The sequence below is a fragment of the Cyprinodon variegatus genome, unplaced genomic scaffold, assembly GCF_000732505.1.
Source record: "Cyprinodon variegatus isolate N-32 unplaced genomic scaffold, C_variegatus-1.0 Scaffold8, whole genome shotgun sequence".
Lineage (NCBI taxonomy): Eukaryota > Metazoa > Chordata > Actinopteri > Cyprinodontiformes > Cyprinodontidae > Cyprinodon > Cyprinodon variegatus.
In genome coordinates, this window is record NW_015150461.1 from 989,830 (window position 1) to 1,002,920 (window position 13,091).

Consider the following 13,091-nt stretch of genomic DNA (forward strand, 5'->3'; position numbering starts at 1 on the left):
TTTTTTTTAGATAATTTTGTTTTTAAATAACAAGGTAAAATACTTCCTAATAACAAATTTTAATGTCTCTTACCTACTACTCACTGTTTATATTATTGCTTTTTTTATTCTGAATACTACCGGTAATCATCTCTGCAAAACTAAACAGATGAGCTCAGCCACACAGAAACTGCTGACCGGCAGGCAGCTCTGTTCAAACATGAAAAATCTATGTTATACAACGTCAGAACGTTATAACGTTAGGATCAGCAAAACAAAGTAATGGGAAATGGGAAAAAAAGTATATAAGCGTGTATCGGTTTGCACGTTTTCCTGTGTAAACAATAAGAAGTTTGATCGACAGGATTAGATATTGGTAAATTCCACATATAAGTGAGGAGTAGGAATCTATGAACAAAGAAACACTTATCAGATTCAGACTTGGTGTCTGCCGGTATTTAAGATCATCATCAAAAAAACTTTCTGGTTGATTGGCTGTAAAAAGCAGCTAAAATGTAAAACCAAAAAAAGATGTCCAATCGCTGTGGTTATTAAAGATAGCTTTTATCTAAGATCATGTTGGACTCATTTTCTGCAAATATATAAAAAATGACCCTCAGGTAGAAAAAAAGACTGTCCCTATACGTACTTTTACAGGAATTTGTGAGAAAAGCAAACAGCTAAATGTCATTCTTTGCACCTTGTTAGCAGTCAAAGCCCACAAAGTGTTTGCCAGCTGCTGCTATTAGCAGAGCTGAAGTTCAGCGAAAGGCATGTGAGAAAACACACTAACATTCCTGGCATTTCTCACTTGGTAATTATTAATGTACCTTCTCATAACACATGTAGACCTGACAAGCTTTGATAAAAGGCTCAAGTGGAAACAGTTCACTCTGATAAAGAAGCTGAGGTGCTGAAGCTCTTCACTGCAATGGTGTTTTCACAGGTCTGCCTAAAAAGTGGATCAGACAGCTGTAGCTGATCCAGAACGCTGCTGCCCGTGTCCTCACTAAGACTAAGAAAGTAGAGCACATCACCCCAGTTCTAAAGTCCTTATACTGATCCAGAACGCTGCTGCCCGTGTCCTCACTAAGACTAAGAAAGTAGAGCACATCACCCCAGTTCTAAAGTCCTTACACTGGCTACCTATATCTCAGAAAATAGACTTTAAAATACTGTTAGTCTATAAATCTCTGAATGGCTTAGCACCTAAATACATTACAGACTTGCTATCAGTGTATCAACCCTCCAGACCACTCAGGTCTCCTGGCTCCAGCCTGCTCTGCATACCTAGAACCAGAACTGAACATGAAGAACCAGCATTTAGTTCCTATGCTCCACTTATCTGGAACAAACTTCCAGAAAACTGTAAAAGGGCGGAAAGCCTGAGTTCCTTTAAATCAAGACTAAAAACACATTTGTTTAGGATTGCCTTCGACTGTTCTTGTCATGATCTTGGCGCTGATGGGTTGGTTTTTTTCCCTTTGCTCCTTGCTCCCCTGTCTAATTGGTTCTGCGGATGATTATCGCCGATCATTTCCACCTGGTTCCTCTACTATTTAGGTTGTGTGTTTGCCTCCCATCAGCACCAGGTTATTTGAGTGTTTTGGTGAGATGTTTCATAGCAATCTGTAGTCTGTCTGTTTTCCTGATTTTGACCAGTTTCTGCCCTGAGGATCTCGAGTTTTGCCTTGCCCCTGTCTGCTCTGTTTGTTGCATCTGATCTTGGATTCTACCGGCTTCTGAACGTGGAACTGGCACCCGCTCCGCTCGCTCTCTAGGAACTCTGGGAGAGTCGTCCGCCCCAACTGCGGTCAAACCTCCCTCCTGCATTCAGCTGTGTTCTCCGCGAACGGACTGAACTTTGAATCAGGTCAGTGACTTAGCTCCAAGTCGTATTCAGCTCCACATTCAGTCACTGACATGTATTCTCCCATCTCTGCAGAGATCCGTCCCGCAGCAGACGAGCAGTCCCGCGCTCCTGTTTGTATTAAATAAACGCTTTGAACTTTCCCACTGCCTGACTCGCCTTGAATTCTGGGTCCAATATTCTGAGATCATTACAGTTCTAGTTAAACAGTTCAACTGAAACATCATTAGTTCAACTTTTTTATTTTCTTTAGTCCAACTGTTTTTAGTATTCTTTTTTGTTTCTGCATTTTTTATTTTATTTATTTTTCCTACTTGCTTTGATTCTGTTTTATTTTCCTATATTTTAATCATGTAAAGCACTTTGCATTGTTTTTGTACTGAATTGTGCTGTACAAATAAATTTGCCTTGCCTTGACTTGCCTTGCCTTCAGTTTCTATAAGAATCTCAATGAGAACAACATAATGACTGATCATTTAACCATATAATCAGAGAGTTGGCTAAAACTGTAGTAAACGGAACCAAAAAAGGAGATGAAAGAGTGATTGTTATTAAAATCTTCCCTGCCAGGTTCAGGACAAATGTCTTTGCTTCCTGGAGACTAACTGCTGTGATTAAAGCCACTCCCATCAGTTCAGAATTGAACATCTTCCCTGAATGTCAGTCCAAAAACAGCGTCAAAAACCCTTCGCTAAGCACAAACTAGTCAGTACCAAATTTAAATAAGAGAGCGCATCCATCGACCGTTTACAAAACCTGTTTGAAAATGTTTTCCAAGTCAGATCTTAATCAAAAAGAGATCGTACATCAGATGCCTGACTGATAAAAAGGCAGACAACTTTTGTTTGATCGTTATTTGTAGCATGACAAGCCAGAGCAGGAAGGGATCAGGCAGGTCATCAGGTGGTAAACACCGACACTGACGCATGCCGATGTCTTGACAGATGATCAGCACTTTTTTTTCACTCCTCTAGTTTCAGTGTAAACATAGAGATTGTTTGTTGTTCCTTAGAAAATCAGCTTGTTTCAGAGTTTCAGTTCAGCCGCGCTGCGTTAACAAATCCAATAAAGGAAGAAATTCCAGTGAAATGTGGAGAGCATTTTGTCTTGAAGTCAGCTTAATGACATTAGCTCTTGGAAAAAAAAATCATGAATAGTCTCAAGGGGGAACTCCAGAACCAAAAATAAACTATGAGTTTAAATATTAAAAACAAAGGAAAGAACATAGAAAATAATTATGTGAACAAATAAAAATACACAACTGAACGTAGACAAGGGGCTCATATTAAAGCATATGGTTTTAAACAGACGACTTTTCCCCTCTATACTGCTCATGCAGTTTAAAGGGATCCACGATTAGCTGTTACAATAAAGAAAATAGCTATTTTTGATATAAAGTAAAACATTTGTAAGCTTTTTAGTTTTAATAAATCAAAATATAATATTGTCACATTGACGTAACCATATTGTTACAGTGGAACTGAGTACATCATGTATGCTAGGTCCTGTAGCTGCCAGTTCCTTACAGAAAAAACAGCAATGAGTAATGATAAACCTTTTCAATTTGAGCCAAGTTGACAAAGATGAGATTGTAGAAATCACAAGAGGTAATGAAATTAAAGAGAACCAAACGGAGGAAGAGGGGATAGTTGGCTGGTGTTTGTGTGGATGCTAATAGGAGACGCTAACCCAAATGGAGAGCTATGCTACAAAGAGTTCCGCTTTGAAACTTAAGCACAAGAATAGAAAAATGTTCTCAGATATTTTATAACGATGTTCTACAACGACTAAAAGATGCTTCAGTGTCACTTTAAACAGTTGTTTATTGTCTTAAGATTTGATTTTGGTTTCACGTTAGCATCGGCTAATGGTGTTAGCTCTAGCGAATAATAGCAACAGTAGATAACAAAGCGATCTGTTTTAATAGATGTTACATGTATAAAAGCTCATGAAAACTTTGATTCAATCATACAGTGTGGTATTGTTTAAATTTACAGCAAACTTGGGTAATGTTAGCCCTACTGTATATATTTTGTAAATTTAGGTGTAGTAAGATCTAATCGCATCATTTAACAGCTGCATACACTGCTCCGCTAAAAAAATGGTGACCTCCATGGCTGAAAAATATAACAAATTATATACAATTTTTGAAGCAATGCAGTATTTCTATATCGCTAAAAGCATTTTTTTTTTAAAGTAAAAGGTATAGAGGACGATCTTTTATTTCTGTGTGGATCATTCAAATAAGTGGTCCTCCTAATTGTCAATCATTCTGCTGATATGTTTCCGTAAGGCCGTCCTACGTGCTCGTCCCGTTAGCTATCTTTTTCTGCACATTCGCACTTTCAAGCGTATATCTGTGGTGAGCTAGGGTTTCAGACACTCATTGAAGCTCAAAAGGCAGTTGTGTGTGAGAAGAAAAGAAAGGCTGCAGAAGAGGCAGATAGATCCCAGAATGCTTTGCGCAGAGAGCTCTCCTTGCAAAGCATTATGGGATTTGCACACACCGGCCTGCTGTCACCATAGGCGCGGTGGAGGAGGAGCTACTTGACCAACACAGCAAAAAGCACTGATCATCTGTCCGAACAATAAGTTAACTGAGTTCGCAATAAAGTCCACTATATAGTCCCCACTCTATATAGTGATTGAGGGATTTAGGGGTTAGGGCGGACTTTTGGAAACAGTAAGCTTGTATGAGCTATGAGAACAGAAACTTTTAAACAGAGCGTGCACAAGGAGAAATGGGCTTGTGCACGCTCTCACACGTGCATTGTTTTTCAAAGTTGAGAAGGCAGATCTTTTAAAAAAAAATCTTGAAAATCCTCCACAATACCTTCAATAGGGAAACTACAACATTTTTAGACCAACATGCTCAACTAGTCGTGGATCCCTTTAAACTCATTTTATGGGAGCTGTGTTTGACTTTATGAAGAACAGAATAAGATTTCACTTCCCCCTCCTCCAGCTGTAGATTTAAACAAAAACAAAAAAAAAGCTGACACACATTGTTGCCCATATTTAGTGAAAAACAAACTAATCTTTGTGGACACATTAATTAGTACAGCAGCAGCACTATCAACACTTATACTTAAAAACTTATTTGTTTTGAAATGCTGTTATAAAGGTACAAGAAGTGTGTTTGCTATGCAGGCAACAAATCAACTGGCTAAAATTAGTTTGTTTTTCTGCATAATAAATCTTTCTGCTTCCTGTAATAAACTATACATATATAAACACTGTAAATAACATTTTTATAAGTGTAATAATCAATATGTCATGTTACAGTAAGACTGAGTTTAATGTTTAAGCATTAGATCATACATTGTACGTTTGCTGCAAAACTCAACTCATTGTTTTTCATAACTAGGTTAGTAGAACACATTATTCAAGGAGCTTGTTATGAAAGAAATGTGACCATCTATCATGAAACATAAAGTAATTATTTCCCTTTTTTCCACATTAGGAAAGGATGGGAGGCTGGGGCTGCTGCTCAGATAAAAGAAACAGTTTAAAAGTTCAGCTCTGCTCCAAACAAAGTTCCTCAAGTGGAATAATTACAAATGCGACTTCTTTCCCTCCTTTTTCTGCAGTTTGAGCTGCTTTTTAAAATTGCTACTTTAAATAACATTAGGTTCGCAGTACATAGATCTAATTTGCAAACTTCCCCACAAGAAAGCAGTTAGATTAAAACTGATGTGAAAGTTTAAAAACATGAAGAGAGCTGTAGCAATAACTCTTCACAGAGTTCTAACGATGTCTTTGAAAAAACTGAAGTCCCTACCTGTGTTTTTTCCGCCTGAGAATTTACTTGTCCTCCTCTGATCTCATCCCTCTTGAACTTCTCGGTCCTTCTGACTCACACTCGTGCTACAGATGATCAAACCACATGGCTTCCTGTTTCTCTGTATTTCACAGCAGCTGGGAGGTACGTGGATGCAGAGGAAACTCCCTAAAGAGCTGACCTCCAGGATGACCTCGCACTGATTTGGAAATATGATTAAGCCAACATGATGTCCAGTAAGAGGATGTTTTCAATGAGATTTCTAAAAGAAACTCGGAGAAAGCCTTTTTCTCGCCTCTTAAGCCACTTTTGCACCTTCGTTCATCTTTTTTTGTGTTCTCTAAGCTCTCTTTCAGTGGTGATCCAACTCGTTCCTCCAGTTCAAATCACACAAAGCCCCACATGTGAACCCATGTGTAGCATTTGGTTCTGAACCTACAATGAAGCACAAAGAGCCAGCTTCAGGGAAGAAATATAACAGCAGCAACAGTTTGCCCGGTTTGCTCACAGGTGAGAGCACAATAACCAGAGGATTAGGCCGGAGGTTAAAACGCAGACAGCAAGAAAGCAAAAAAGAGATGGATGAGGGTTGGAAAAACAACCAAGTATGAAGTAGGAAAAACATAGAAAACAAAGACATGGGGGCTGAGTGAAAGTCTCTCTTCCCGCGCCTGGGTTACTGGACGGGTTCTGCACCATATCCAATTACATAATTCAAACAGGAGACGTTAGCATCCGAGGAGGGAGAAGAGAGAAGACATTGTTCTCTTCTCTGCAACAAGAATAGAGAGACTTCTTTCACCAGATGACACCACGTGATGAGCAGTGGGATGTCAAGGACTTCTTAAAGTTGGCACCGGTGGGTGGGCACGCAAAAATCACAGCTAATAAAACACCTTGCCAGTCACAGGTGCACTATGTGGAGACTGGAGAGCTATTAAAGGCATTCCAGAGCAAGAGCGTAGCATTGAAGAAAATAAAAAGAGGGAATAACATCCCGATCAAAGGTACACAGCCTGGTTTAACACTAGAGCAGGTGCCACTGTTCCCCTGTTATTATGTCTGGGCCCCTCAGGCATATCCAATCTCAGGTGCCACAGAAAAGGGCTATAAGAATCTCCAAACTTGTCTAGAAAACAGCTTCACCAGCAACCCTGGAGACCAGAGGAATAGGTAAGTCAGGTAGTTTTTTATGGAATTATTATAGAACCGGAGATTGTTGGAGATATGAATCAAGGTTTAATGAAAGCTACGGAACCTGTCCAACTAGACAGGACAGCAGTCCAAGCTAGACTCATTTCCTCTGCCTAAGCTCTTCCGGACAAAGGCATTACAAGAAACAACTATGACAAGCATTCTAGCTGTCTGGTGAAATGTTATTATATGTTCAACAGCCACCTAATCTCCCATGCTGGTATGGATTTCTTGAATGAAAGTATGACTTGGCTTTTTTTTTTTTTGTAAGGTCTTAGAGTGCCTTTTACAAAAAGCACACCTTAACTTCCTCACATGTGAATAAAATTAGCTCTGTTGAGGCATTGCAGAGCTACCTTACATAGTAGTTATTACAGTCCTTGGGGTTACACTCCCCCTTTATAACTAAAACAGACCAAAATTTGGTAAATTTTTATCATCAAGATAGTTCAAACTCAGTTAAAGATAGAAACAGCTTGTGAACAGAACTGCTTTAATTTTCTTTAATTCTGCCAAAGCTAATTAATCAAATTTAGGTCTTTGACTTTGACTCAACTATAATGTGGATGGTTTATTGCTCACTTGTGGTGAAATCTTTGGTCATGAAAAAATAACAAAATCCCGTATACAAGTGGCTGAAGAGGGTGGCTGGGCACTCCCTAAGAAATAGGGTGAGGAGCTCAGTCATTTGGGAGAAGCTTGGAGTAGAGATGCTTCTCCTCCACATTGAGTGGAGCCAGCTAAGGTGGTGAGTACAAGTACTTTGACTAGGCCATCTAGCACATGACTAAGCTCTGATGTAAACCATTCACCCTTGGCCACACTGTGGCTCTACCTTTCTTATACCTCATCCAAAATCCTGAGCTATTTTCTGCATTAGTGCTGCTATAAGCCTAGACTGCTGGAGGACATAGGGACATCTTTTCATTATTCCATCTCTGTTCTCCCATTCTGCAGTATTTGTTTGTTCAATCTCTGATGATGACATTATGTTCTCTCTTTTTTCTCATCATAGTGACTTAATCTAATCTGTTCCTGTTTGGCTGTGACGCCATTCTGGAGAGGAATATTTGAATTGAAATATCCTGTGAATACTCTACAACTTTAACTCTCTGCACATTTTCTTGAGAAACCATCGGCTTCTTGGCTGCTTCTCAGCTACACGCTGTCCTTGCCCTACTTGCAAGGTGCCCTACTTGCTGGTTCAGTCCAGGAATCAGTAAAAGCAAGATTCACCTTCTCAGTTGCCACAGTTTGGTGTCATATAGAGACTGTAAAACTAGGCCAAGAAATCTCACGCATCTCACAATATCACTCTACATAGCTCAAAGAAATATTTTCAGGGATCTCTGTTTTTACTCCAAGTTCTCCACTCAGGTGTTACATCCTCTCTCCCATCTTCCGGTACAATGAGAAAAGGCATGTATTCACACTGCAAGCGAATGGTTCCAGCTAAATCAAGCCTAGATAGGCAGATGGAACCATGCTAGGGTTCAATTGTCGTCTACAGGGTCCGGAATAGATTCACACCAGAAAGATCTGCCTCAGAAATGGGCTCTGCCCAAAGAAAAAGTGTTCCACACATTCAGCGAGATAAAACACTAACTTTAGTTTGTCATGTCTTGGTTGGCCAGCAGTTGTAACATCCTATTACTAAATTAAACAGTGCAGCAAGGAATAACCAATGGGTCATTATTTATACCTAAAACTAATACGTGTGCAGTGATTTAATTAATTTAGCGTTAATCAGTAAAAAACAAAATTTTTCATTGCAATCACTGAGTTCGGGAGCGGCCATTTTTGCCCAAACATAGAAACATCACACTCCTGACATCTTCCGGCAGTGACATCACGGTGCAGTAAGCCTAGCGCCATTCTGCCCACTTTACATGCAAAATTAATGGGGACAATTACACACATCTGCAATCAACACAATTATTTTACATTTCGAGAGGACTTCACCATTGAAATTCAGGAGAGCTATAGTGAAACTGACAATGCCCACGTGCATGGCAGTTGGATGTTATAATACATCGAGTAAAAGTAAAAACAGATGAATTATTTCACCTTTCTGATTCATAATCCTCCACGGACGGGTTCGTCGTTGGATTGCCAACTTGAAGACGGAGGATTTGCCATCGAACTTCTGGCCAGAGAATAAACACGTCATTAAACCGTTATTCTCTGCTTCACATAGTTCACTGGTCGTCACCATCATGGACAGATACAGCACTGGGACTTGCTCAACAGCCGATACAGCACCGTCATGTCACAAACCGGTAGGTGGCAGTAGTGTTCTTTGACAAACATGAATGTCTCCGTAAAGCACATTGAAATGAAATTACTCTTAATTAAAAACACTTATGTTTTATTGAAAAGTACGTAACAATTTCCTACTTAAAGTACTTTTAAGAGTTTGTATTCTGAATGTGACCGGACTTTTTCTTTAAAACAGAGCAGTAATGAAGCATTTCTCTGTTCCCATCCCTACAATGCATCCAGTTTTCATTTTCTTTGATGACAAAAGATCCTACTAGTAAATCTTTAACCACTATTCAGCCTTCCACCTGAGTGACCTGAAAGAACCAAGGGTAGGTCACACTCATTTACCATAACCTTTAAAATATCCATAGATATTTCATGGAAAAAGCACAGAATGTGACAGCGAACTGAAACTCTGCTGGAGAGAACAGAGTCCATATAAATACAACACTGCCCACTCATAGAGGAGGGCGTTGACTTCTGGCTTTTTGTTGTGCAACACTACGACTCGTCTGACTAAATAAAAGAGACAAGGGCTGAATAAACCACGATAACACACACACAGGGTAACCGCTGGTTCCAGTATGTAAAAGAAAGGCAGGAGAGTGCATGCGGTGCTTAGAAGAAGATAAGCCAATCGATAAAACGTGAGGAAAGGATAAGGATGAGATCAGGTGAATACAACACGGTTGAATCACCGACATTTGTTACCAAAACAAAAAATTCCCAGGATGAGATAATGTCACCGTTAGTAGTGCACAAAAGCTTATTGTGGGGGCTGAATGGCTTTCAAAGGAAGGATGATGTTCGTTTCACCTCATAATCATTCAGATCTTTCCCTAGTAAAGGACAGAGGGGGCCTTCTGTCTAATTTCCGCCAACATGTCGAGTGATAGTACAATCACCACCAGCATATGAGAAAACATTGTGCTTACTACATCTTGAGAGACATTTTGATCGTCAGGAGAGAGTGTGCGAGCCACAGAGCCACTGTACAATACCACCTGTTCTCATGAACATGTTACCCATCATATATCTCATCAAATGTTTTGACCTATAAAGGTACATAGTCAAATTATTTGACATTTATTTAAATGTATACCATTGTAACTCACTTTGGTCGCATACAATTATGGTGTCCTGCTGGCGTAGACTATTTCTGTCTTTTAAGCTTCTTTTTAGCTCTGTTTGTTAGCAAATATAGTATGTTAATCATTATCATGCGATCGAGATTACGTCACTGCGCTTGTGTAAAATTGATCAACAAGCTAAAGCAATAGAATGGAGCAAGAGTGGAAGTTTCAGCATCATTAAAATAAAAAAAAAAAGTCCAACATGCAAGGGTAAAACGGTGCAAGAAGTTGGGATTCCAAGAGGGATCAAACGTGACTTGCATTAGGAAAACATTACAACTGTTGGAGTACACTAAGCTGCAGCTAAAGCTCAGGAAGCATTCTAATGTCGCTGTGAAGTTGTTAGACAGGTGAGTACATGTCCTTGCAAATAGTGCTACTGGTGTTAGCAATGCTTTTAAATCCCACCCTCTAAGTTGATGGTATTACAGCACAGTCGGAACATTTAGTAGCTATGTCAATGGTCAGCCTTTTGGTTTCTGGTAGTTCAGTGCTACTGCCAGTAGATGGTGCCATGTCTGTTTATGTCATCTCATGGCACCTGATGCTGGATTTCTATTTAGGCTCAAAAAGGACAACAAAAACACTAAAGTTTATACTCTTATTTTCCCATAATGAACTATATATTGGTCTTTTTAGTATAGGTATATAAGGTGACTATCTACCATTAAATTAGCCATGCCGTGCTAACTGTGAGTGAATCTATCAGAAAGTTTTAGGTGACTTTGAACTCAATAAATAAAAATGTAACCATGGAACATTGACAATCTTCATTACTTCATTCAGCACTTTTGAAAAGCAGTTTACATCAAATTAAGTAGCTTCGGTTATTATACCAGCTGCACAATTTTTATGCAAAACGTTGAGGAAATGCCTACCTGCATTTATTATGACAGCTAAAGTGAATAACACCTGTAACTGATATCTACTATATAAGAGATATTTTTTGCTAATCAGTTAATCTGTTGATTTTGTTTTTATTAACCAGTAAAAGGTTCCTTAAATAAGATGTGCAGATTTTAAACCAGATGAAGATTAAACTATGCTAATTGAGGAGTTCTGTATATAAAATATTGGTGGACAAAAAAAGGTTTTTCATCCTGGATGTAAAATTTTTATTTATTTTTTTTTTAATTTTTTTTTTACAAACTTTGTTTATTTGGTTTTTAACAGGAATTGCATAGTCATACATTTACAATGTGATACATATAAAACAAACCATACAATTCCCTTGAGTCATAAAAACCAAACAAAAAACACAACAAAACGACCTCCAATCACTAATTTTTATTAATTTTTTTACATTTGTTGTATAAGCAATGATCTGAGTGGGTTTCCAGTTCAGCTAAAAGCCTGTTTTAGAGTCTCTATACTCCAGTTAACAATCATTTGATTATCAAATTAGTTGATGATTATTTAAATTATTGATTAATCAGGGTTAATCTGATACCGCATCCTTTTTTAGATGTTGATTCTAGTTTTACCCCAAAACAAAACATCTTTAACTATTTAAACAAAGCAACTTTTAAAAGAGCATAACAAAGGGCCAAAGACTTTGACCTGATATCCAAACGCAATCAAAATCCCAAAGGACCCTGATCTGTCCAACCCTGTTCTGTGAAGGCCTGTAAAAATTTTCTTTGCTTTTACCGTAGGTTGTAATGAGCCTGCCAGATGTTTTCACTTATATAAAGAAGGAGGTGGGCGTGCAAAATATTTTGCAATTATATTATCTCAATTTATTGCATCCAATATTGTCATTACTTTTTGGAGCATTTTTGATGAGGTGTTTTAGTCCATCAGTATCTAATTCATAAAGGAAGACACTTTTAAGATTGATTTTAAACGTGTGATTCAGGTTATAAGAGGTCTGAAAATTATCTTTTGGTGTTATAATAAAAAATATATATATATTTCTTATCTTAGGGGCAGTTTCAATACTATGCAGAACCAGAAAGACTTCCGTTACTGTATTTTACTTTGTTCAAATTTAAATGTACAAACTATATTGTGTTTTTCAGCACAAACACATTATTGAAGCTGTTTCAATAGATGTAGACGGAAAGACTGCCCGAACTTCATTTCAACACTTGTCAGTGTTGATAGGTTTTAAGTACAAATTAATGGTATTACATCATTTTACAGCACAATCATTACAAAAGACTATTTGATGTAGTGTTTTTTTTAAGCAAAACAAAAAGTGCACACGTGCATTTAGAATAAAAACCCGGTAGTAAAGTTTGCAAGCAATTAATGAGTCGGAACTGTATTTTTTCCTTTTTCTTTTTCTTTGTTTGCTTCATTTACCTCACTTTGACCACATCAAAGTGATTTAACCGCAACGTTCAACGGTAATCAGACCTTTAGAAAAAGTCCCTGATTGTGTTCAGAGACTTTAGATAGTAGTGATAACAGCCAGCTTTTAAAAAGTGAACCAATTCACTGTTGAGCTGCATTCAAACGTCCTACTACAACTTTTTTAGTTTCCGTAACAGGCATGCCGATGGACAAATATTGACTTAGAGTTTATGACAACCTTTAGGATGAGGAAATGTGGATAATAATTAACTCGAGTGTGTTAATTGTTTGGAAATAACCTTGTTCTGACTTGAAAGTTCCTCCTTAAGAAGTGTATGAGGCTCAGTGCCCTGCAGAAGAATTTATAAACTCTGAGATATTTTTATCACGCTGAAAAAACAAAAACTCCTAATATAACAATTGGGATTTTAGATGATTGTCAACAATTAATGACTCATTTGTACTCAGCCTTCTTAACTCTTTACAATTTACATTCTGGAAGTTTTTTATGTCTCATTTAAAACCAAAAATAAGAAAAACAAAACATCACTATCTTTGTCTGTCCTTTAACTAA

General features: G+C 38.1%; 1 protein-coding gene across 2 annotated transcripts in view; it reads right to left on the reverse strand.

The window, feature by feature from the left end:
• Positions 1–13,091, reverse strand: part of n4bp3 (NEDD4 binding protein 3) — a 49,757-nt gene that overhangs the window by 22,513 nt on the left and 14,153 nt on the right. Inside the window, exon 1 of one of the 2 annotated variants that reach the window (XM_015376682.1) lies at positions 5,631–6,075. The exons of the other annotated variant lie outside the window; for it this stretch is intronic. The gene's annotated coding sequence lies outside the window, so the exon portion shown is untranslated. Of the gene's footprint in view, positions 1–5,630; positions 6,076–13,091 lie in introns of those variants that run through there. 2 annotated transcript variants of the gene reach the window in all.